General features: G+C 32.2%; 1 protein-coding gene across 3 annotated transcripts in view; it reads left to right on the top strand.

Annotated features, from left to right (window-relative positions):
• LOC101890223 (pro-interleukin-16) overlaps nt 1-25,749 on the top strand; it is a 354,063-nt gene that overhangs the window by 154,669 nt on the left and 173,645 nt on the right. The window lies entirely within an intron of this gene.

Raw genomic sequence — 25,749 nt, 5'->3', positions numbered from 1 at the left:
ATAGATACTTTATCCACGTCATCTGGATAACGTAGATACATTATCCATGTCATTTGGATAACTAGATACATTATCCACGCCATCTGGATAATGTCTACGTCATCTGGATAACGTAGATACTTTATCCACGTCATCTGGATAACGTAGATACATTATCCACGTCATCTGGATAACGTAGATACATTATCCACGTCATCTGGATAACGTAGATACATTATCCATGTCATCTGGATAACTACATACATTATCCACGTCATCTGGATAATGTCTACGTCATCTGGATAACGTAGATACATTATCCACGTCATCTGGATAACGTAGATACATTATCCATGTCATCTGGATAACTAGATACATTATCCACGTCATCTGGATAATGTCTACGTCATCTGGATAACGTAGATACATTATCCACGTCATCTGGATAACGTAGATACATTATCCACGTCATCTGGATAACGTAGATACATTATCCACGTCATCTGGATAACGTAGATACTTTATCCACGTCATCTGGATAACGTAGATGCATTATTCACGTCTTCTCGATAATGTAGATACTTTATCCACGTCATCTAAATGCGTAGATACATCATCCCCGTCATCTGGATAACGTAGATACATTATCCACGTCATCTGGATAACGTAGATACATAATCCACGTCATCTGGATAACATAGATACATTATCCACGTCATCTGGATAACGTAGATACATAATCCACGTCATCTGGATAACATAGATACATTATCCACGTCATCTGGATAACGTAGATACATTATCCACGTCATCTGGATAACATAGATACATTATCCACGTCATCTGGATAACGTAGATACTTTATCCACGTCATCTGGATAACGTAGATACATTATCCACGTCATTTAGATAACGTAGATACTTTATCCACGTCATCTGGATAACGTAGATACATTATCCACGTCATTTAGATAACGTAGATACTTTATCCACGTCATCTGGATAACGTAGATACATTATCCACGTCATTTAGATAACGTAGATACTTTATCCACGTCATCTGAATGCGTAGATACATCATCCCCGTCATCTGGATAACGTAGATACATTATCCACGTCATCTGAATAACGTAGATACTTTATCCACGTCATCTGGATAACGTAGATACATTATCCACGTCATTTAGATAACGTAGATACTTTATCCACGTCATCTGGATAACGTAGATGCACTATTCACGTCTTCTCGATAATGTAGATACTTTATCCACGTCATCTGGATAACGTAGATACATTATCCACGTCATCTGGATAACGTAGATACATTATCCACGTCATCTGGATAACGTAGATACATTATCCACGTCATCTGGATAACGTAGATACTTTATCCACGTCATCTGGATAACGTAGATACATTATCGACGTCTTCTTGATAATGTAGATACTTTATCCACGTCATCTGGATAACGTAGATACATTATCCACATCATCTGGATAACGTAGACACCTTATCCACTTAATCTTGAGAGCGTAAATACTTTATCCTCGTCATCTTAAAAACGTGGAAATATTATTCGCATCATGTAGATACATTATCTGGATTAACTGGATGACATAGATACTTTATCTACGTTATCTGCATGTCGTAGATAACTGTTTCATCATTTCGAAATCACTTTTTCTCTGTGACCTTTGTGGAAAATTTCCAATCCCCACTTTTCCAATCAAAATCTTGTTCGCTCCCCCCTTTCCCCTCTACCACCCCTTTGCCTATTTTCTGATCCCAAGAATTTTTGCGTGGACGTAAACAACATAGATCCAAATCATGCCACAATCATCTCTGCCGTACATGTCTATAGGCATGTGCGTGTGTGTGTTTGTTGTTATGTTGTTTTTTGTTTCTTTGCCAAACAACAACTATAATTATCCAAGGACGCTTGTCTTTCATTTGCTCTCCGTCCGTCCGTCTGTCTGTCTTTTTGTCTTCCCATGTCGTCACACCAGAATTCTAAGCCATAAAAGTCAAATCAAGCTTTTGGAGCATTGGCCGTTTCATTGCTCCATGCCCGTTTTATAAACAGATTTTCTTACAGCTTCCCTCCTCCCTCCTCCCCTTTTTTGCTTTCGATGTTGTTTTTTTTTTTATTACAGCTTGTAAGTTCTCCTCCCTTTTGTGTAGAACTGTCTTTGGGTAATTTTACTGCTCTGTTTTTTATTTTGCACTGGGCTGCAGCTAGAGAACCTTGACTCGGCTAAGTGCCAAGATTTTTGTTCGTTTATGGTCATCATGTTGGCTTGTTGGATCACACACGCACACACACACACACATGTGTGTGATACACTTACACGCCAAGTGAAACGACCTTGAGATTTTGACGTACCAATCTGGTCAGCAGCAGCGAGGCGCAACAATAACAGCAATAAAAATCAATGTTCTATGCCCGCTTATTTTGCCAGCCATCACAGATCGGGGGCTATTGGAATGCTGTTGGCCGGCTAACAACCTCCTCTGCATTTGATGGCTCCCAGCTTCTCTATGATGCTAGAGAAGGCCATTTAGAAGATTGGCCAGTCCGTCCTTGATATTCCAACTAATAAAGGCAAATTCCAATTATTTTCAAACTTCTTTCCATCTTTCGAGCGTTGATTTTCTTCAAATCTCTATTCCTGTTTTCGAAGCTAGGAAAATGGTAAAGGTCTTGCTTCCTTCTTGGTCTTGTGTGTTGTATTGTTGGCCTGTTTTTCTTGATTTTGGCCCTAGTTATCTTAGGAATTTTAGCCATTAATATTGCAGAGGCTTGGCTGAGGAAGCCATGGAAAAAACAACAATCGCCATAGTGAAGATGAGAAGAAAACCAATAGCAAAAGTGGGAAGGGCATGAGCAATGGGCTATTATGTTTGACCATATAGGGAGGTTAGCTAGGATGATGTGAAAGAAAAGCGGGGGAGGTATGATCAATGTGGGAACTGACAATTTGAGATAATTTTTTCGTCGTTATCCGGATGAAGTAAGTAATGTAACCAGGTTTTATACATGGAACGGATAATGTATCTACGCTATATATAGGACGTGGATAATGTATCTATGATGTGGATAATGTATCTACGTTATGTTAATGACATGGATAATGTATCTGTGTTATGTTAAGGACGTGGATAAAGTATCTATGACGTGGATAATGTATCTACGTTATGTTAAGGACGTGTATAAAGTATCTATGACGTGGATAATGTATCTACGTTATGTTAAGGACATGGATAATGTATCTACGTTATGTAAAGGACGTGGATAAAGTATCTATGAAGTGGATAATGTATCTACGTTATGTTAAGGACATGGATAATGTATCTACGTTATATTAAGGACATGGATAATGTATCTACGTTATGTTAAAGACGTGGATAAAGTATCTATGAAGTGGATAATGTATCTACGTTATGTTAAGGACATGGATAATGTATCTACGTTATGTTAAGGACGTGGATAAAGTATCTAAGACGTGGATAATGTATCTACGTTATGTTAAGGACACGGATAATGTATCTACGTTATGTTAAGGACATGGATAATGTATCTACATTATTTTAAGGACGTGGATAAAGTATCTATGACGTGGATAATGTATCTACGTTGTGTTAAGGACATGGATAATGTATCTACGCTATGTTAAGGACGTGGATAAAGTATCTATGACGTGGATAATGTATCTACGTTATGTTAAGGAGGTGGATAATGTATCTACGTGTCTATGACGTGGATAAAGTATCTATCTACGTTATGTAAAGGACGTGGATAATGTATCTACGTTATGTTAAGGACATGGATAATGTATCTACGTTATCTACATAACGTGGATAAAGTATCTATGACGTGTATAGTGTATCTACGTTATCTACATAACGTGGATAATGTATCTACGTTATCTACATAACGTGGATAAAGTATCTATGACGTGGATAATGTATCTACATAACGTGGATAAAGTATCTATGGCGCGGATAATGTATCTACGTTATCTACATAACGTGGATAAAGTATCTATGATGTGGGTAATGTATCTACGTTATCTACATAACGTGGATAAAATATATATGACGTGGATATTGTATCTAATTTATCCAGGTGACGTTAATAAATTATCTACGTTATCTAGGTGACGTGGATAACGTATCTACGTTATCCTGATGACATGGATAATGTATCTACGTTATCCATATGATGTGGATAATGTATCTACATTATCTATTTGGCACGGATAACGTATCTACGTATTTATAATGACGAGGATAATGTATCTTCTTTATCCAAGTGAGACGGATAATGTATCTAAGGTATGCCAATGGTGTGGATAATGTATCTTCGTTACATTGATAGCACGGGTAACGTATCTACGATTTTAGAATGGCACGAAAAATAGATATACATTATAAAATTGATGAGCATATTGTATCTACGTTATCCAAATGCTATGAATAAATTACCTATATTATTCCAGATGACGTGGATAAGGTATATACGTTATCCAAATGACATGGATTAGGAATCTACTTTATCCAGATGATGTGGATAACATATCTACGTTATCCGAATGACGTGAATGATCTATCTACTTTATTCAGATGATGTGGATAATGTATCTACGTTATCCAAATGACGTGGATAATGTATTTACGTTATCCTAACAGTGTGGGTAATTTATCTACGTTATCCGAATGACTTGGATACAGTAATTTCTTTACCCAGACGATGCGGATAAAGTATCTACGTTGTCCAGATGGCATATATAATGTAACTACGTCATCCAAATGACATGGATAATGTATGTTTATTATATAGATGACGTTTATAAAGTATCTACGTTATCTAGACGATGTGGATAATGCATTTATAGTAGCTAGTGGGTACTATTAAAAAAACATTTTTCTCAGAAAAGGTTGAATTCTTGCAGAAAATATAAATATTTTTTTTTGGAAAAATTTCCCTCTATTTTTTCGTAAAAAATTCCAAAAATTATTTCCCATAATTCTTGCAGAAAAAAAATTAAATAATTATTTTTTTGGGAAAAATTTCAATCTTTTTTTTTTTGTAAAAAAATTCCAAATTTTTTTCCCCTTAGAAACTAATTTGAAATTATTCAAAAAACAGCATAATCGAAATCTTTTTATTTAATTATTTTTTGCATAAAAATTCGAAAAATGTTATTCCTGTTTTGAAAAAAAAAAATTGAAATCATTTTCCTTCCCCATTTTCCCAACTCCAATCCCCCATAATTTCATTGTGTTCGATGTGTCCGCCTGAATGTACTTATTTAGATAAGAACAACTTTGCTATCAGAATATTTGCTAGACTCGTCCATTTCAATGCAGCTGAATTGTAGTTTCGTTTCTTTTGTTTTTGTCATGGCTCTCAAGTTGGGTTTGGTCGTTCCGTTTAGGTATGGAGGTATGGTATGGCACGGTATGATATGGTGGTGGCCAGTAATTCTGTTGAAGCTGTTACCGCTGCCGTTGTTGTTGTTGATGTTATTGCTGTTGTTTGTAAAAAAATTATTGTTTTGTGGATGGCGTCATTACCTTGGCTTAAAGGGTGTGGGCTGTTTGGCTGGTGCCAAGATTAATGGTTGTGTGTACACATTGCTACATTTAGTGGAGTTTCGTTAAGCGTTTTTTTTTGCGGATTTTTTTTGCCTCACCACACATCGAACTTATTATTATTATATTTCAACTGCTGCCGCCCGGTATTGGCAAATGTCGGGGTTTTTTGCGAGTTGTTTTTTCTTCTTTTCTCTATCTGCTTTAGCAGGGCGGCAATTGCATGAAGTGTAAATTAAGAAACCAAACGCACTTACCGCACATACCAGGCCAAGTTAGACAGCCAGCTAGATAGCTGGCCCTAGTAGTTCAAGGTTGTTGCCATAATTTCACATGGCTGTTACATATTGGTTATTGAGGATTTTTTTCTATTTTGAAAGACTTTCGTGTGCAAGCTAAGGCTGTGATTTAATTTTCCTAACAAAAATTGGAAAAAATATGTATTTTTAATATCTATTATTAAAAACATCAATTTCAGCACCCAGAGATATCCTGCAAAAAAATCTGGCATAAGGATAGGTATTAATACCCTTGCAAGAATTTGAAATTGATGAGACTTTAAATAACCATTTAAGCTTTAAATGGTCCCTCTGGGCCATGGCTAAGCCTTAAAGCCAGCCCAAGCCAAACGACAGCCTTTATTAAGTTGTTATCTCAAGGAATTTATTTAGTAATTGAGATTTATTTATAGTTCGAAAAAAACCCCTCATAGCTGGTATTGAGATACTAATCCAGCTAAACGATTGTGCATTGAATAATTAAACGATGGAAGAAAAGAGATTAGTATTCTGCCAGTCATGAGGCGCCACAATAAATATTTTGAAGGTAATGTCAATAAACAATAACGAGTTTTGGACTACTGCGGTTTGAAATCATAATTGCAAATCATCATCTAATGGATTAAATGCAACAAAGTTGCAAATATTTGAATGAAAAAACTAATTTGAATGAAATTCAAAAAACAAAAGACTTAAGACACGAACTTGGCCATCAATAATACATTTTAAAGAAAAAAAAATTGGAAATATATATATATATTTTTTTTAGAAAAAATATGAAAAAAATCGTAAAAAATCGGTCATAGCCTGTAGTATCCATGACGAACTTCAAATACGAAATTTGAAACAATTCCAGTGAATAATGTAGCAAAAATCATTAAAATACCCAATATCAGGAGGTATCATTATATGGGGGCTATACAAAGACATTGACCTGCACAAACAATTTTCTGCCATAGGCTAAAGTATCCACTGCGAACTTCAAATACTAAATTTCAAACAATTCCGGTGAATAATGTCGCTAAAATCATCAAAATATCAAATATCAGGAGGTACAATTATATGGGGGCTATACGAAGACATAGACCTCCGCACACAATTTTCTGTCATAGGCTGTAGTATCTATTAGGAACTTCAAATACCAAATTTGAAAGAATTCCGGTGAATAATGTAGCTAATATCATCAAAATACCGAATATCGGGAGGTAACGATATATGGGGGCTAAACGAAGATGTGGACCTGCTCAGACAATTTTCTGTCATAGGCTAAAGTATCCATTACGAACTTCAAATCACCAAATTTGAAAGAATTCCGGTGAATAAATTCGCTAAAATCATCAAAATACCGAATATCGGGAGGTAACGATATATGGGGGCTAAACGAAGATGTGGACCTGCTCAGACAATTTTCTGGCATAGGCTAAAGTAGCCATTACGAACTTCAAATCACCAAATTTGAAACATTTCCGGTTAATAATGTAGCTAACGCCATCAAAATACCGAATATAAGGAAGTATCATTATATGGGTGCTATAACAAAACGTTGACCTGCACAGAAAATTTTCTGTCTTAGGCTGTAATATCCATTAAGAAGTACAAATACGAAATTTGAAACAATTCCGGTGAATTATGTAGCTAAAATCATTAAAATACCGAATATTTGGAGGTACCGTTATGTGGTGGCTAAACCAAAACGTGAACCTACATGGCCCATTTTCAATACCAAAAGTCCTGCAGACATAATATACATTTGAGTAAAATTTTATCAACCTACTTCATTTCGTTCCGAAGCTAGAGTGATTTCCTTAGACGGACAAAAGGACGGACATCGCTAAATCGACATAGAATTTTATGCGGATCAAGGATACGTATACTTTGTGAGGTCTAACATGTATATTTCGAGGTGGTACATACGGAATGACAAACTTAATTACCATACTATGGTGGAAGGTATAGACAGTAAGAGGTTTTTCGCATTTAAAAAAATTCGGGGTAATTTTTTTTCGCATATAAAAAAATTCGGAGTAAATTTTTTGGGCATAGAAAAAATTCGGAGTGATTTTTTGCATCGAAAAAAATTCAGAGTAGGTTTTTTTCGCATAGAAAAAATTTCGGAGTAATTTTTTTCGTATAGAGAAAAAATCGGATTATTTTTTTGTAGCATAGGAAAAAATTCGGAGTATGTTTTTTCATATAGAAACAATTCGGAGTATTTTTTTTTGCCTAGAAAAAAATTCGGAGTAATTCTCGCATAGAAAAAAAGTTCAGAGCAATTTTTTAAGCATAGAAAAAAATTCGGAGTAATTTTTTTTAGCATAGAAACACATTCGGAGTAATTTTTTTCGCCTAAAAAATTCGGTGTATTTTTTTTTCGCCTAGAAAAAAATTCGGAGTAATAATTTTTTTCGCATAGAAAAAAATTCGGAGTAATTTTTTTCGCATAGAAAAAAATTCGGAGTAATTTTTTTCGCATAGAAAAAAATTCGGAGTAATTTTTTTCGCATAGAAAAAAATTCGGAGTAATTTTTTTCGCATAGAAAAAAATTCGGAGTAATTTTTTTCGCATAGAAAAAAATTCGGAGTAATTTTTTTCGCATAGAAAAAAATTCGGAGTAATTTTTTTCGCATAGAAAAAAATTCGGAGTAATTCTCGCATAGAAAAAAAGTTCGGAGCAATTTTTTAAGCATAGAAAAAAATTCGGAGTAATTTTTTTTAGCATAGCACATTCGGAGTAATTTTTTTCGCCTAAAAAATTCGGTGTATTTTTTTTAGCATAGAAACACATTCGGAGTATTTTTTTCGCATAGAAAAAAATTCGGAGTACTTTTTTCGCCTAGAAAAAAATTCGGAGTAGTTTTTTTTTGCCTAGAAAAAATTCGGAGTAGTTTTTTTCGCCTAGAAAAAAATTCGGAGTAGTTGTTTTTGTATAGAAAACTATTCGGAGTGATTTTTTTCGCTCTGGAAAAATTGGAAATATTTTTTAGCATTGAAAAGCTTTTCGGAGAAATTTTTTCGCAGAGAAAACAATTCGGAGTAATTTTTTTCGCATAGAAAAAAATCGGAACTATTTTTTTTCGCATAAAAAACTATTCGGAATGATTTTGTTCGCATTGAATTACTCCGAATTTTTTTTTTCGCCTTGAAAAAAAATCGGTGTAATTTTTTTCGCATAGAAAAACAATTCGGATTTTTTTTTTTGCCTAGAAAAAAAATCGGAATAGTTTTTTTCTCCTAGAAAAAAAATCGGAATAATTTTTTTCTCCTAGAAAAAAATTCGGAATATTTTTTGAAATAGGAAAAAATCGGAATGATTTTTTTCGCATAAACAAATTTGGAGCAATTTAGAATAAAATTCGGAGACATTTTTCCGCAAAAAAAACTATTCGGAGTAATTTTTTTCGCATAGAAAGAAAAAAAATTGGAGTAATTTTTTCGCATAGAGAAAAAAATTTGAAGTAATTTTTTTCGGACGTAAAAAAAAGTTGAAGTATTTTTTCCCATAAAAAGAAGATTTTTTTTCGAACAAAATAAATAGAAATAAAATAATAAAAAATTCAAAATAATTCTAATCAATATTTTTCTTCTTTTTTTCAGGTATGTGTCTGATATCAAATTTCGGTCAAGTTTTATGTATGAATCTTGTCTAGTTACTTTCCAAACCCCAAAGGTAAGACCTCTTACAACTTCTTCAATATTGATTCCGTATAAATACAAAAAACTGCAAAGTTTATTGCCCTCCCATAAAAACCATCTAAAATCTCATTTGAAATTGGTGCTTTTATTTTCACAAACTCATCGGAGAACATTAATTTCACGCCACAACAAAATTTTGAATGCTCACGACTTTTCAAAATTTGCCTACTATTTATAATTTGTTAATATCATTTTTTTTTTTTTTTTTTTTGATTGTTTTGTTATTGTTTTAATGTTGATGTCTAAAGAATGGATTCTTAGGTTGAGAATTAACCACAATCGAGATTGCCAATTTTCATATTGTCTTTGGATTTTTTTTTTTTTTGATTTATATTTAAATTTATGATCAATGATTTGTCTGATTTTTTTTTTTTTTTTTTTTTGGGCAGCAGATAAGCCAGCAGAACGTTTTGTGATGGAAGGCGTTAATGCTGTTGTTTTTCGTCTCGTTTTAATAACTTCTTTAAATGTTTTGAATTATGAAATCTGCTTAGACGTGTTTGCGGATTCTGAAAGATTTGACAAGGAATAATAGGGTTTCTGCTGCTGCTTCTGATTCTGCTGCCGTTGCCCATGATACAAATTTCGTCTTGTTTGCCAAAATGAAATCATAATTTATAATTGAGTAATAACTGAGTTCGATATTTTTTTTTAATTTTTTTTTTTTTTTTTTTTTTTTGTTTTTGTATTTTTGTGAATATCCGAACTTCTTTGTTTTTATGCCTGTCGATGATGAACAAACACAAATTTTGATTGATTGCAATCTTGACATGATCAGTTAGAAAAAAATATTGTTTTAATTTTTTTGGGTTCAATGATGATGAGATTCAAATTTTTCCCGCTAGTTCTTGTCAAGGATTCAGAATAAATAAAATAGAAAAATATTCGCAAAAGTTGTTTTGGCATTAAAATTTAAAAAAAAAAATTGCCAAAGAAAAAAATCTACTTTTTTCCTTGTAAAATTTCTCCGAATATTTTTTTTTTTTTTGCCAAAAAAATTAGCCAAATTTTTTTCTATGCAAAGAAAATTACTCCGAATTTTTTTTCTATATAAAACATAAACTACTCCGAATTCTTTTCTATACAAAAACAATTACTCCGAATTGTTTTCTATACAAAAACAATTACTCCAAATTTTTTTTCTAGGCAAAAAAAATCATTCCGATTTTTTTTCTAGGCAAAAAAAAAATCATTCCGATTTTTTTCTCTACGAAAAACACTACTCCGATTTTTTTTTCTCTACGAAAAAAATTTACTCCGATTTTTCTTTCTCTACGAAAAACACAACTCCGAATTTTTTTTTTCTACGACAAAAAATTACTCCGATTTTTTTTCTCTACGAAAAAAATTTACTCCGAATTTTTTTCATACCAACAAAAATTACTCCGAATATTTTTTTATGCTAACAAAAATTACTCCGAATCTTTTTCAATGCAAAAAAAAAATCCTACTTTCTATTTTCAAAAATTTGAACTATTTTTCCGATCGAAAAAAATTGCACCGATCTTCATCATGTAAAAAAATTGGATTGGAGGGTATATTAAGTTTATCATTCCGTTTGTAACACCTCAAAATACAAATTTTAGACCCCACAAAGTATATATATTCTTGATCAGCATAAAATTCTACGTCGATTTAGAGATGTCCGTCCGTCTATCCGTCTGTGGAAATCACTCTAGCTTCCGAACGAAATGAAGTAGGTTGATAACATTTTACGCAAATGTATGTTATGTCTGCAGAACTTTTGGTATTGAAAATGGGGCATGTAAGTTCACGTTTTGGTATAGCCTCCACACAACGGTACCTCCCGATATTCGGTATTTTGATGATTTTAGCGACATTATTTACCGGAATTGTTTCAAATTTGGTATTTGAAATTCGTAATAGATACTACAGCCTTAGACAGAAAATTGCCAGTGCAGGTCCACGTTTTCGTATAGCCCCCATATAACGGTACCTCCCGATATTCGGTATTTTGATGATTTTAGCGACATTATTTAGCGGAATTGTTTCAAATTTGTTATTTGAAGTTCGTAATGGATACTACATCCTAAGACAGAAAATTGTCTGTACAGATCTACGTCTTCGTATAGCCCCCATATAACGGTACCTCCCAATATTCGGTATTTTGATGATTTTAGGGACATTATTTACCGGAATTGTCTCAAACTTGGTATTTGAAGTTCGTAATGGATACTACAGCCTAAGACAGAAAATTGTCTGAACAGGTTCACGTCTTCGTATAGCCCCCCCTATAACGGTACCCCCCGATATTCGGTATTTTGATGATTTTGGCGAATTTATTTACGGGAATTGTTTCAGACTTGGTATTTGAAGTTCGTAATAGATACTACAGCCTAATACAGAAAATTGTCTGAACAGGTCCAGGTCTTCGTATAGCCCCCATATAACGGTACCTCCCGGAATTGTTTCAAATTTGGTATTTGAAGTTCGTAATGGATACTACAGCCTAAGACAGAAAATTGTCTGTGCAGGTCCACGTCTTGGTATAGCCCCCATATAACGTTACCTCCCGATATGCGGTATTTTGATGAATTTTTAATTTACGTTTCGAATTTGAGTATTGTAATGGCTTACGGTAATAGTTGCCTATGCAGGTCCTCGTCGTCGTATAGACCCTAATATAACGGCTACATTCGGTATTTTTAAGATTTTAACAGATTTTTTTTTTTTTTTTTTTTTTTTGAAAGTTGTCAAAATCCTTCCAAATGGTGGAGGTTATTCAAAGATCGAACTTACAGCTTTTTTACTTGTTTTAAATATATTTTATCGTCCTTCCGGAGATCCAAAACTCCACGTTGGAGATCCTTTAAAACACACGTTTCATTGGCTTTTAAAACCCCGAAATTAGGGATCAATCCAAAACTGCCAAAAACTTTAGTTTTGGTGCCCTTGCAACATCCTTTTTAAATCCTTGGTTTTTGATCCTTCAAGTAACCTTTGTAACACAATGTTAGGTTAGGGTCTTTCCGATGACTTTAAGAATCTCACGTTGGATGGTCCTTCCCATAGCTCTAAGAATGCTATTTTTGGTATCTTTTCAATGACCTACGATAATCCATGTTTGGAGATCCTTTGATGAATTTTAAATCTGAAAGTAATGAGCCCTTTCAATTTTCCCATAAAATTTCAGATTCTTCTTCTAAAATTTCAAATTCGACTCTTCTTCCTCGGTTTTTGGTCCTTCAAATGACCTTTGTAACACAATGTTAGGGTTCGGGTCTTTCTGATGACTTTTAGAATCTCATGTTAGGAGGTCCTTCTCATAGCTCTAAGAATGCTATATTTGGGATCCTTTCGATGATCTCTGATAATCCACGTTTGGGGGTCCTTTGATGAATTCTAGATCTGAAAGTAATGAGTCCTTTTAATTTCCCCATAAACTTCCAGATTCTTCCTCCTCCCTCCAATGACCTTCAAGTTCCCTGATTGCGGCCCCTTTTAACAAAATTGACCTTAATAGCTCTACTGGTTTTCCCAATAACATTTTCCCACGAGAATGCTTCTAAAGGAGTTTCTCAAAAGAAGTTCGTGTCTTAAGTCTTTTGTTTTAATTTTTTTTTTTTTTTGGCAAATTTCAACAAATTTGTGACAATATTTGTCGACTTGACTCAAACACACATACATCGAGACATTTGATTACCTGGATTCAATTGAATTGAAAATTGAAAATTTGCTGATTAAAATATTCAATCTCTCATTGTTATGTGAGATCAAAGATTAAAATTTTGTCAGATGTTTGCCGGCAAGCCTTCCAAAAAAAAAAAAAAAAAAAAAAAAAAAAAAAAAAAAAAACATAGACTGAGACTAAGACTAAGACTTGTATTGAAATTTGCCATAATTTTGATTGACATATTTTTGGGGAGTGTTTTTCTATTGAGTTTTGAATTTTGTTTGGTTTCAGTATTTTTTTTTTTTGTATTTTTTTTAAATTTTTTTTGATTTTTTTATTTTTCTTTTTTTTAATTTTTTTTTATTTTTTTTTTGTATTTTTTTTTTTTTTTTGAATTTTTTTTTCTGGTATTTTTTGTATTTTTTTGGTTTTCAAATCCAAATTTGACAACTTGTAATTTTCCAATCCGTTCATGTGTCATTTTGGGTTAGGACATTTTGCCATCGAGACAGTATTCGACAAATATTCAGTGAAACGCCAAATTGTGTGTTTTGTCTTCTCTCACACAATGACAACAACAACAACAATAACAGCCACAACAACAACAACCATTGAAATGTCTTTTAACCATAACATTTATGGCCATTTTGACTGTGTGTCACCTTTTGTGGCCGCCGTTGTGGTCGGCGAAGACAAAAAAATGGAAAAGAAGGCCAAAAACCATAGAAAATGAAAATCACAACTTATGGGCCATGCGTTCGGCACTGTTGGCGGTAGCAATGGAAGCTAAAGCTTAGTTTTGCCGCCGTTGTTGTTATTGTTTTACATGCAAATGACATTTAGCTCCCGCTGTCATTACATATTAAATTCAATGTTCGGTTTCAGAAGTTGTCCAAAAGGGGTGAAGCGAGGAGGGGACAGGGTGATGGGGAGTGGTATGCAACGCATTTATGTGTGGTTGGATTTTCAAAACAAAAAAAATTACATTTTCTTAAGGTGTTGGATATCTTGAGCCAGTCTCCGTGTGGCAGCTCATTTAATTGCTGATCCAAACAAAAACTCAACTCATTTTCAATTTCGGAAGAGTTTTTCCGAAAAAAAAAATTCCCACCAAGCCAATTTGAAAAAATTTAAACACAAGCCTCTCCGATATCTCTCAAAGCATGTGTGTGCATGTTTTTCGCAAATTTATTTTAAACGTTTATTTGTTTGTTGCCCAGCTTAGTTTCTGCTTCAAATCTTGCTTCAAGAAGCTCAGCGCTCAAATTTAGTGGCGTTTTCATTTCAATTCTGTTTTTATGATGGAGGTGTGGCGCTGTGACGTTGCCTGTGAATAAGTTGTCACGGGGTATGGCCAACGTTGAAACGGATATTTCTTTAAAAAAAATAGCTGCTAATATTTAAAACAAATTACAGCAGGTTGTATTGTGACAGGAGAACGACAATTCCCAGGCATATAATACGATTAGCTATTTAAATTAATTGCAAATATTAGGGAGCAAAATAGAGAGGGGTAATATTAATTTTTAAAAACAAATAAAAAAGCAGCTAATTTTGGACAGCATGAGCTTTTTATACCCTTCGCCATTTGGAAGGAACTTGAATATTTTCAAAAAATAAAAGAAATAAAAAATAACACCGAAAAATACTGCTCAAATGTAAAGCTCTCTATATGAAGCTATACGAAGACGTCGACCTGCACAGAAAATTTTCCGTCTTCTGCTGTATTATCCATTACGAACTTTAAATATCAAATTTGAAACAATTCCGTTGAATAATGTCGCTAAAATCATCAAAATACCGAATATCGGGAGGTACCGTAATATGAGGGCTATACCAAGACGTGGACTTGCACAGACAATTTTCTGTCTTAGGCTGTAGTATCCATTACGAATTTTAAATACGAAATTTGAAACAATTCCGGTGAATTATGTCGCTAAAATCGTCAAAATACCGAAAATAGGGAAGACGAAGACGTCGACCTGCACAGGAAATATTCCGTTATAGGCTGTAGTATTCACTACGAACTTCAAATATTAAATTTGAAACAATTCCGGCGAATAATGTGGCTAAAATCATCAAAATACCGAATATCGGGAGGTACCGTTATATGAGAGCTATACGAACACTTGGACCTGCACAATCAATTTTCTGTAGTAGGCTGTACCCCTTACGAACTTCAAATGCGAAATTTGAGACAATTCCGGTGAATAATGTGGCTAAAATCGTCAAAATACCGAATAACGAGAGGTTCCGTTATATGGGGGCTATACGAAAACGTGGACCTGCATAGACAATTTTCTGCCGTAGGCTGTAATATACATTACGAACTTCAAATACCAAATTCCAGTGAATAATGTTGCTTAAATCACCAAAAAATGGTCAACCTACTTCATTTCGTTCGGAAGCTAGAGTGATTTCCACAGACGGACAGACGGACGGGCATCGCTAAATCGACATAGAATTTTAGGCTGATATATACTTTGTGGGGTCTAAAATGTATATTTCGAGGTGCTACAAACGGAATGACAAACTTAATATACCCTCCATACTATGGTGGAGGGTATAATAGGGATAGGTTTTGTGGAAAATAAACCCACACACTTAAAACACTGCTACTTAAAAAAATAGATTTTATTCGGGGCTACCTGAATAAATTTAAAATTCCCAGTTCTATCCCTTTACCCCAATACCAAATATAGTGCCATTCAGTACTTTTCGTACAATTATAGTAGAAATGTCCAAAACCACCTCTGTATCTTCAACATAGACACCAACAGTGACATCTATATTATATTTCAGGATTTCAGCTCTCTCCCTTCACCCAATACCAATTTAAGTACGTTTCGTACAACTACAGTACACATTTCCAAAAGTAACCTCCATATCTCAATTCCAGTTATCAACAGGGACCTCAATATCAAATTTCACAATTTCAGCTCCATTCCTTCGCCTAATACCAAATTTAATATATTTTAGTACTTTTCGCACAATAATTGTACACATATCCAAAAACCACTCCATATCTCAATTCCAGATACCAACAGTGATCTCAATGTCAAATTTCACGATTTCTGCTATATTCCTATACCCAATTTAGTACCATTTAGTACTTTTTGTATTCATATAGGACGCATTTCCAAACCACCATCAAATCTCAATTTCAGATACCAACAGTGGCATCCATATCGAATTCCGGAATTTCAACTCTATTTCCTCACTTTATACCAAATTTAGTACTTTTCGTACAATCCTCCATTCTTTCACCCAATACCAAAATTAGTACAAATTAGTACTTTTTGTATAACTATAAGACCATTTTCCAAACCAGCGACAAAAATCAAACAGAGACACCAACAGTGGCATCTACATTGTGAGATGAAAAAACTGCAACCAACTTCAGACTTTTGTCACTTCTAAGCCACCCGTCCGACAGCTGTTGAAATTATTACAGTGACAGCTCGTGATATTGTTTACAAGCGTACAAAAGCATTTTGGTGAGAATTTTCCAGAAAAAACGTTATTCGTGATGAATTCAATGGGCGGAAAATGCCTCGTGACCTAAAGATATCGCAATATTCCATTCGGAAAATTTTGAAAAATGAGCTCGGGGTACAGCCATTGCAACAGTGCAGGAACTTACACCGCAACAGAAAGAAAATAGACTCAAAAGAACTAAAGAGTTGCTTCGCTTGGCCGAAAGTGGTGAACTGCCGAATTTGGTTTGGTGGTCTCCGATGAGAAAATATTCGTTGTCCAGCAGTTCGCAAAAAAAAGAAAATTATCGTGTTTACTTGCCAAAGAGATCAAATGAAAATGTGCACCTTCGGTTGGCCACCAGAACTCAAGCGCCGGTCATGGTGATGGTGTGGACCGCCATAACAGCCAATGGTCGCTCTCCGCTCGTATTAATCGACCGTGGCATCAGAATGAATGGCGAATATTATTGCGAAAAATATTCTGGAGGGTGTATTAAAGCCTTGAGCATGCGAAAATTTTGGCCGCAGACCTTGAACATTCCAACAGAACTCAGTACCACGCTTCATTTTCATTTTCAGCGCACAATGGCCACCAAAATCTCCGAATACCAATCCGTTGGACTATTGTGTCTGGAGTATTTTGGAAAGCAAGGTTGGCACTAAAAAATACCAAAGTGTCGATCAGCTCAAGTAAGCGCTTCACCGGGAACGGGCCAAAATACCACAGAGCAACATTGGAGCTGCGTGTGACGGTTTCATTGGCCGTTTGAAGGCCATAATTCGGTATAAAAAATTAATTTTTTTTTTCAAAAAAATTCGAAAACTGAAATTAAATTCTCAAAAAAAAAAACAAGTAAAAAAACATTAAGTTCGGCCGGGCCAAACTTTTAATACCCTCCACCTTAGGGTAAAAGAAACATTAGAAGAGATGTGGCAAAAACCATTTAAATGCCGTATATCGGGAGGTACCGTTATATGGGGGCTACACCAAAACGTGGACCTATAATTACAATGTTTCGCTACACAAACTAGGACCCATGTTGACCCACAAATACCAATTTTTAGACAAATCAGTGAAAAGATGTGGCAAAAACCAGAAAAATACCGAATATCGGGAGGTACTGTTATATGGGGGCTATACCAAATCATGGACCCATACATGCAATGTTTCGCCACCGGAGCTGGAACCCATTATGACCCACAAATACCAATTTTTAGACAAATCCGTGAAAAAATGTGGCAAAAAAACTAAAATACCGAATATCGGGAGGTACCTTTATATGGGGGCTATACAACAACGTGGACCTATTCATACAATGTTTTGCCACACGCTCAGGGACCCGTTATGACCTACAAATACCAATTTCCAGACAAATCCGTGAAAAAATTTGGCATAAATCATCAAAATACCGAATATCGGGAGGTACCGTTATATGGGGACTATACCAGAACGTGGACCGATATTTCTCATTTTCAATACCAACCATCCTAGACACAATGCAAATAGCTCTGCTAAATTTTGGCGCTTTACGTCAAATAATGTGGGCTGTATCGTGATTTCAACAGACAGACAGACAGACAGATGGACAGACGGACGGACATCGTTAAATCGACTTAGAATTTTATGCTGATTATGAATATATGTACTTTATGGGGTCTACGACGAATATTTAAGAATGTTACAAACGGAATGACAAAGTTAATATACCCTCCTTTCCAAGGTGGAGGGTATAAAAACCAAGCCATATCACATGCCTGCGCACCAAGGAAACGGCTGAGGCTAGCCGTCTCGTCAGAGCGCTGCTTTTCAGCCCATCAGTCAGCAAAATAGTTTGATTTCCAAATGAAAGACTTAAGAGACAAACTTCACATGTGTGGAGATTAAAAATCTTTAAAAAATTGTTTTTCAGAAAAATATAAATTAAAATTAAATTTTCTAACAATTTTCAAATAATTAAAAATGTGTTATATATAGTTTCCCAAAAATATAAACTTTACAAAAAAAAAAAAAATAGAAAAAAACTTTTCCAAATAAAATCATTAAATTTCTTAGCCCCTCAAACAAAAGACTTAAGACACAAACTCGAAAGAATTATTTTTTTTTGATTTTTTTTTTTGCTTTTTAACCTCCTTAGAATGCCATGGACTATTTAGTGTGACCTTTCAAGTGTCCCCTCGGGCAAATTATCGAGCTAACACCTAAATGAATTGCCAATTTTTTTTTCTTTGCGATTTCTTTGGCCTTTTCGTATTGAAATTGCTCTAATTTCGTTTTATGTGCAGCTATCAAGACATTCTTTTCAAAAAAAAAAAAAAAAAAAAAAACGATACGAAATAAAAAACACCATGCTAGAGACATCCAGCCAGTCTGGCTAGGCAAAGAGTAAAAGTAAAACATTTGCAACAACTTTGCAATCGAAAATATTCGATAAGTAATTGTATGTGAAAGTTGTTTATGGATTGTCAACAGTTTTTTTTTCTTCTTCTACTGCCACGATCGAAGACTTCTTTTCTTCTTTCTTTGGGGGTTTTTGTTGTTGTTGTTTTTTTTTTTTTTTTTTGAACCATTTTATGGTTTCTTATGGCCAGACATTCTTTTGATACGACCAGCTGTTTGTCTGTCCAGCGGATTTTTGTGCAAACGGCCATCTATCTTAATTTTGTGGCTGTTGGGGTTTACGTTTTTTCCTTTTCGGCTAAGCTTCTTGTTGTCCCAAACGTCTGAACGAACGACCGCTTTTATTTCCTTTATTGCCAAAGTGTATGAGTGTGTGTGTGTGTGCTGTTTTGTGTTCCTGTTAAGAATTGCTGATGATTAAACATTAACTACTTTCATTTCATTTTCATTGAGGCCTTTTTTTTTGTCAGAGCATGGTCATGAGTTATGCCTTGAAGGCCAACACCGGCATTTACCGGCTACCAAACAAGCGACATTGTAATCGCCTGTCAACAGTGTCGTTTTTGAGAATGTTAACAATGTCTCGCCACCAAAAAGAAACGTAGCAAAAACACAAATGGCCCCATAACAATTTCTTGGCCAAAAAATACCACTTTTTTTTTCTCCATTACAAGAATTTAGAGCAGATTCTTATCATTGACTTGGCCTGACTTTGGCTGGAGCCCAGCTAAGGAAAAAACAAGCCAAGGAAAGAGCCAGGAATGGGGCAGAACATTCACTGGCCAGATCCAAGAGAGCTTAAAGGCCTCAGTGGGCCACAATGGTTTTGTTGCATTTTTTTCTACAACTCTTGAATGAGGGGTAATGAGGAGGAGAGGGGGGTTTCGGACCCCATCCATCCATAATTTTTTATTTTTTTCACAGTTTTTATTTTTTTCCTCCTACTCCTCCTCCTGCTGATAATGATGTTTAGGCATGAAATCGATCACGCAAGGCTAGACCAGGGCTACCATTGGTTCTCTCTTAATGGCTGGGCAAAATTCACAGTTTAGCTTTACAGCTGCCAGCAGCCCATATGACCCATACATTTGACCCTCTCTCTTCCCTCTTTCCTCCACCTCCCCCCTTGACTCCTTCCGCTCAAAAAACAAGACTTCAACAATATTGTCTTGTTAGAATAGAAACCTTTTCTAGTCATTCTCAAATCTCCTTTGGCCATCAGCATTTTTTATTGCCATTGAAATCTCGGCATTTAGCAGACCATCAATTATGAATTTGATTTGTGACTGGGTGATAGACAACATTCGTAATTCATGGTTCAAGTATCATTTTCAGTTCTGAAACGAAATTCACGTTGTGTAGTTATCATTGCTGGCCAAATGCCCTGCAGGGTTTCTTCGAAGCATTTGAAAATTGGTCAAATCGTTTAATTGAAGTTACGTTTTTCTTCAAAGGAGGGGGCAGGGAGAGCAGGGGGGAATCCAAATTCGTTCCAGTTCCAGTTGTTGTTTGTTTAATTTTCGTAGTTTTTTTTTTCTTCATTGCTTCGATTTGATTTGGCACATTGAGATAAATGATTTGAAAACGTTCTAATTAGAAAGTCATTAAGCCACGTCGTTGTTGTGGTGGTCTTGGAGATGACTTGAAGATATTCAATTTGGGATGCGTGCGTGTGTGGCTTACATATGTGAATGTTTTAGGGCAAGAATTCCCACAATTTTTTTTCGATTTTGAGAAATTTAAATTTTTTTTTATTTTTAAGTAACAAAAGTAAAAAAAATATATTTCCCAAAAAAGTTTATGTCTTAAGTCTTTTGTTTTATTATTGAGAATTTTCTATTTAAAAATTAAAATATTTGATAAACATTTTTTCTGCCTTAGAAATTAGCAGATTTTGAAAAGTATTTCTTCATTGGAATTTATAAAAAAAAAATATTTTCATGAAAAAAAAATTTTTTTAGAAATAAAAGTTCGTTGGGAAAAATTCCCACAAAATTTATGATTTTGAGAAATTCAAAATTTATTTTATTTTTAAATAGCAAAAGTAAAAAAAAATATTTCCCCCAAAAAAGGTTTGTGTCTTAAGTCTTTTGTTTTATTATTGAGAACCTTTTATTTAAAAATTAAAATATTTTATAAACATTTTTTCTGCCTTTGAAATTAGCAGATTTTGAAAAGTATTTTTTCATTAGAATTTATAAAAAATTAATAAAAATTTTTTTTTCTTGAAATAAAAGTTCGTCTCGTAAGTCTTTTGTTTCAAAATAAAATTTCTCCACTCAAAACAATTTCTGGGATTTTTTCACAAATTTGAAAATATTATTCGGTTCTCGACCCTAGGTGTCTTTGGGTTAAATTCGTGGTGGTGGTCTCCCCAAAATGGTTTGTGTCTTAGATCTTTTGTTATTTTATTGAGAAAATTTTATTTACAAATTAAAATATTTGATAAAATTGTTTTCTGCGTTGGAAATTAGCAGATTTTGAAAATAAATTCATTAGAATTTATAAAAAATATTTAATGAAAAAAAAACATTTTCATGAAATAAAAGTTCGTTGCTTAAATCTTTTGTTTCAAAATAAAATTTCTCCACACAAAACAATTTCTGAGATTTTTTTTCACAGAACTAGAAATTTCATCTATTGAATTTTCCAAAAATTGTTTTCTCTCTGGGAGAGAGCTTTTTAATTGTTATGGAAAATTCCAAGTTCTCTCTAGGAGAATTTAATATTCTGCTGGGAGACTTAATAGTTTTTATACCCTCAGTCATATGGCTAGAGAGGGAGGGTATATATCATTGAGTACGGCCAAAATGTGCCTCATCTCGACCCTATGTGTCTTTGGGTTAAATCCGTGGTGTGGTGTCTTAAGTCTTTTGTTTTTTATTGGGAATTTTATATTTAAAAATTAAAACATTTGATAAACATTTTCTCTGCATTACATATTAGTAGATTTTAAAAAATATATTTTCAATAGAATTTATTAAAAAAAAGATATAAAAAAATTATGAAAAAAAGCATTTTCATGAAATAAAAGTTCGTCGCTTAAGTCTTTTGTTTCAAAATTAAATTTCTCCACACATAACTATTTCTGAGATTTTTTCACAGAACTAAAAGTTGCATCTATTGAATTTTCCACAAATTATTCCCTCTCTGGGAGAGAGCTTTTTAATTTTTATGAAAAAATCCAAGTTCTCTTTAGGAGAGTTTAATATTTATAGCCTCAGCATATACAAGGTACATACAACTTGATACGGCCAAAATGTGCCTCATCGAAAAAAACGGTCCTGCACCCTAGGTCTCTTTGGACAAAATCCATTTCTGGACATTTGGAGAAAATCAAGGTCTGTCCGTCCATTTATCTTTCTGCCTGGCCGCTGCGCACGATTACTCTGAAAGAGAGTATCTGATTTGACCCAAATATTATTATATTATTGTCAAACTTAGATGGAGTTCATAAATGGGTAATATCAGTCCTTCTGCTACCTCCCCCACAAAACGTCATCATTTTCACAGGAAATAATTTTACTTTAATTAGTTTTGTGCAAACTTTGCAAATCCTAACATTTTTATCAGTGCTAGGTCAGGTGGGAAAATGAGCAATATCGGCCCACTTCTTCTAGGCCCACAAAGGGTCTACATTTTTAATACACATAACCTTAGCAAAATGTGAAATGATCATCCGATTCTTTTCAAACTTTGTACAAAAAAAATATATATCAACATTTGAATATCAGGATATATGATATTCCAAAGTTACAACTTTTCGAATTAAACGAAAAAGAACATAGTCTTAAGCATAAAGCCGTTTCTATATCGGATTTCTTGCGGTGAGAAAAGTCTATTTACAATTTTTTAATATTTTTGTAATTTCTTTTTGAAACAAAAAAAAATATTTATATGGAAAAAATATTTAATAATTTTTGACCTATTTATGTCAAAATTTTCATTTTTTTTTTGTTTTGAAATATAAACTTATTCGTTATTTGTATTTTCTTTTCTTTTTCTACATGAAATTGAGGACTTTTCTAGTTTTTTTTAATTTAAAAATTTTGATGATTTTTTATATAGTTTTGAAATTAAAATTATTATTGTAATTTTTATTATTATTTTTTATTATTATTTAATATTATTTTTATTATTTATTTGATTTTTCCTCACTTGCTTTAAATTAAAATAATTTTTATAATATGTTTATTTTAAATTTATTTCGATGATTTTTTTATATTATTTTTCTTTAAATTTAAATTGTTTTTATAATTTATTTTTTATTTAAATTTAAATAAATTAATTGTTTGAAATTATTTTTTTTGTTAATTAATTTAATTTTTTTTTTGCAATTTCTTTAATTAAATTTTAATTTAATTTTAATTTTTCATTATTTTGTTTAATTTAAATTTATTTCGATGATATTTTTATATTATTTTTCTTTAAATTTAAATTATTTTTATAATATATATATTTTTTTTTTGTTTAAAGTTAATAAATTTAATTTTAAAATAATTTTTTTAATTAATTTTATAATTTTTATTTTTTTTATTATATTTTTAAATTAAAATTATTATTATGATTTTTTTATTAATTCAAATTTTTTTGGATGTTTTTTATTTTTTTTTAATCGTAATTATTTTTTATAATTTAAAGTTGTTTAGCTGTTTTATTTTATTAATTAGTTTAATTTTAATTTATTTTTTGTTATTTTTTATTATTTTTTTAATTTAAATATTTTTTTTAATTTTTATATTTTTTGTATTTTTTATATCAATTTTTTGGCGAATTTTTATGATTTTTAAATTATTATATTTATATTTTTGTGTTTTTTGTTAATTTAAATTTTTTTGGATGTTTTTTTATTATTTTTTAATCTTAAATTATTTTTTATAATTTAAATTTGTTTAACTTTTTTTAAATTGAAATTTTTAATTTAAAATTAAATTTATTTTTTTAATTAGTTTAGTTGTAATTTATTTTTTGTTATTTTTTATTAATTATTTTAATTTAAATAATTTTTTTTTTAATTTTTTATATTTTTTTGTATATTTTATATCAATTTTTTTGGTGAATTTTTATGATGTTTAAATTATTTCTATAACTTCTTATTAATTTAATTTTTTTTTGATGGTTTGTTTCATTGATTTAATTTTTTTAGAAGTTTTTTTATTACTTTTTTAATCTTAAATTATTTCTTATAATTTAATTTTTTTAACTTTTTTTAAATTACAATTTTTAATTAGTTTAAATTTAATTTATTTCTTGTTATTTTTTTATTATTTATTTTAATTTAAATAATTTTTTTTAATTTTTATATTTGTTGTATTTTTTATATCAATTTTTTGGTGAATATTCATGATTTTTAAATTATTTCTGTATTTTTTTGTGTTTTTTGTTAATTTAAATTTTTTTTTTATGATTTGTTTTATTGATTTAATTTTTTTGGATGTTTTTTTTATTATTTTTTAATTTAATTTTATTTAATTTAATTTATTTAATTTAATTTATTTAATTTTTTTATATTTTTTTTTAATATTTTTTTAAATTAATTAATTTAAATAATTGTTGTTTTTTTTTGTATTTTTTAATATCAATTTGTTTGTGAATTTTTATGATTTTTAAATTATTTCTATAACTTTTTGTTAATTTAATTTTTTTCTTCATGATTTGTTTTATTAATTTAATTTTTTTTGGATGTTTTTTTATTATTGTTTTAATCTTAAATTATTTTTTATAATTTAAATTTGTTTAACTTTTATAAATTGAAATTTTTTATTTAATTTTAAAATTATTTTTTTAATTAGTTTAATTTTAGTTTATTTTTTGTTTTTTATTATTTTTTTAATTTAAATATTTTTTTAATTTTTATATTTTTTGTATTTTTTTAATATCAATTTTTTGCTGAACATTTTATTATTTTTAAATTATTTCTATATTTTGTTGTGTTTTTTATTAATTTAATTTTTTTGTTGTTTTTTATTATTATTATTTAATTTTATAATTTTTTTATATGTTTCATTTTGTATAATCCTTCGTTTTCTTTGCGTATCTCAACCCTCCACCATCTGCTTGACTTGCATTTTGAAATAATAGAAATAAAACTTTCTTTGCCAATGCCATGCCATGACAAGCGGCAGCTGTGGCTGCATTGAAAAGTGTTTTTTATTTTTCAAAACTCATTCTTCATTTGCCATGAAATCCAAACCATACCGAAGTGAAGCAAAGCAAATCATGATCATCATTATTTATAATATTTATTGTTCGAAATGATGATCTGATGTTGTCTTCCTGCTGTGCCGTTTTCCGCACTTAATGCAGATGGTGGCTGATGAGAAGAATGGACATCCCCCCAACCTCTCTCCACTTCTCCAGCACTTCTTTGAGACAACACTTGGTGGTGTTGCTGTTGTTGTTGTGGTCAAGCCAAAAAGCCTGAATAATGATGTTGGTGTTTGCTGCTGGTTGCACTCACTCAGTTTGTCTGTCAGTCAGTCAGTCCGTTGTTGTGGCCGGTGTTAATGTTGGGATGCTGGTGTTACTACCTTGGCACTGATTGACCTGATTTTGTTGGTTTGTGGTTGACTCAATTGCGGGTAGGCTGACTGGCTGCCTGGTTCACATTTGTTTTCATTTAATTATTCTGAGATGGTTATGCGAGGTGACCAATACCAGCACCACCACCTCTACCACGACAAAAGCTTTT

The sequence above is a fragment of the Musca domestica genome, unplaced genomic scaffold, assembly GCF_030504385.1.
Source record: "Musca domestica strain aabys unplaced genomic scaffold, Musca_domestica.polishedcontigs.V.1.1 61, whole genome shotgun sequence".
Taxonomy (NCBI): domain Eukaryota; kingdom Metazoa; phylum Arthropoda; class Insecta; order Diptera; family Muscidae; genus Musca; species Musca domestica.
The sequence above is the reverse complement of the archived record's forward strand: the minus strand, read 5'-3'. Positions and strand labels throughout refer to the sequence as shown.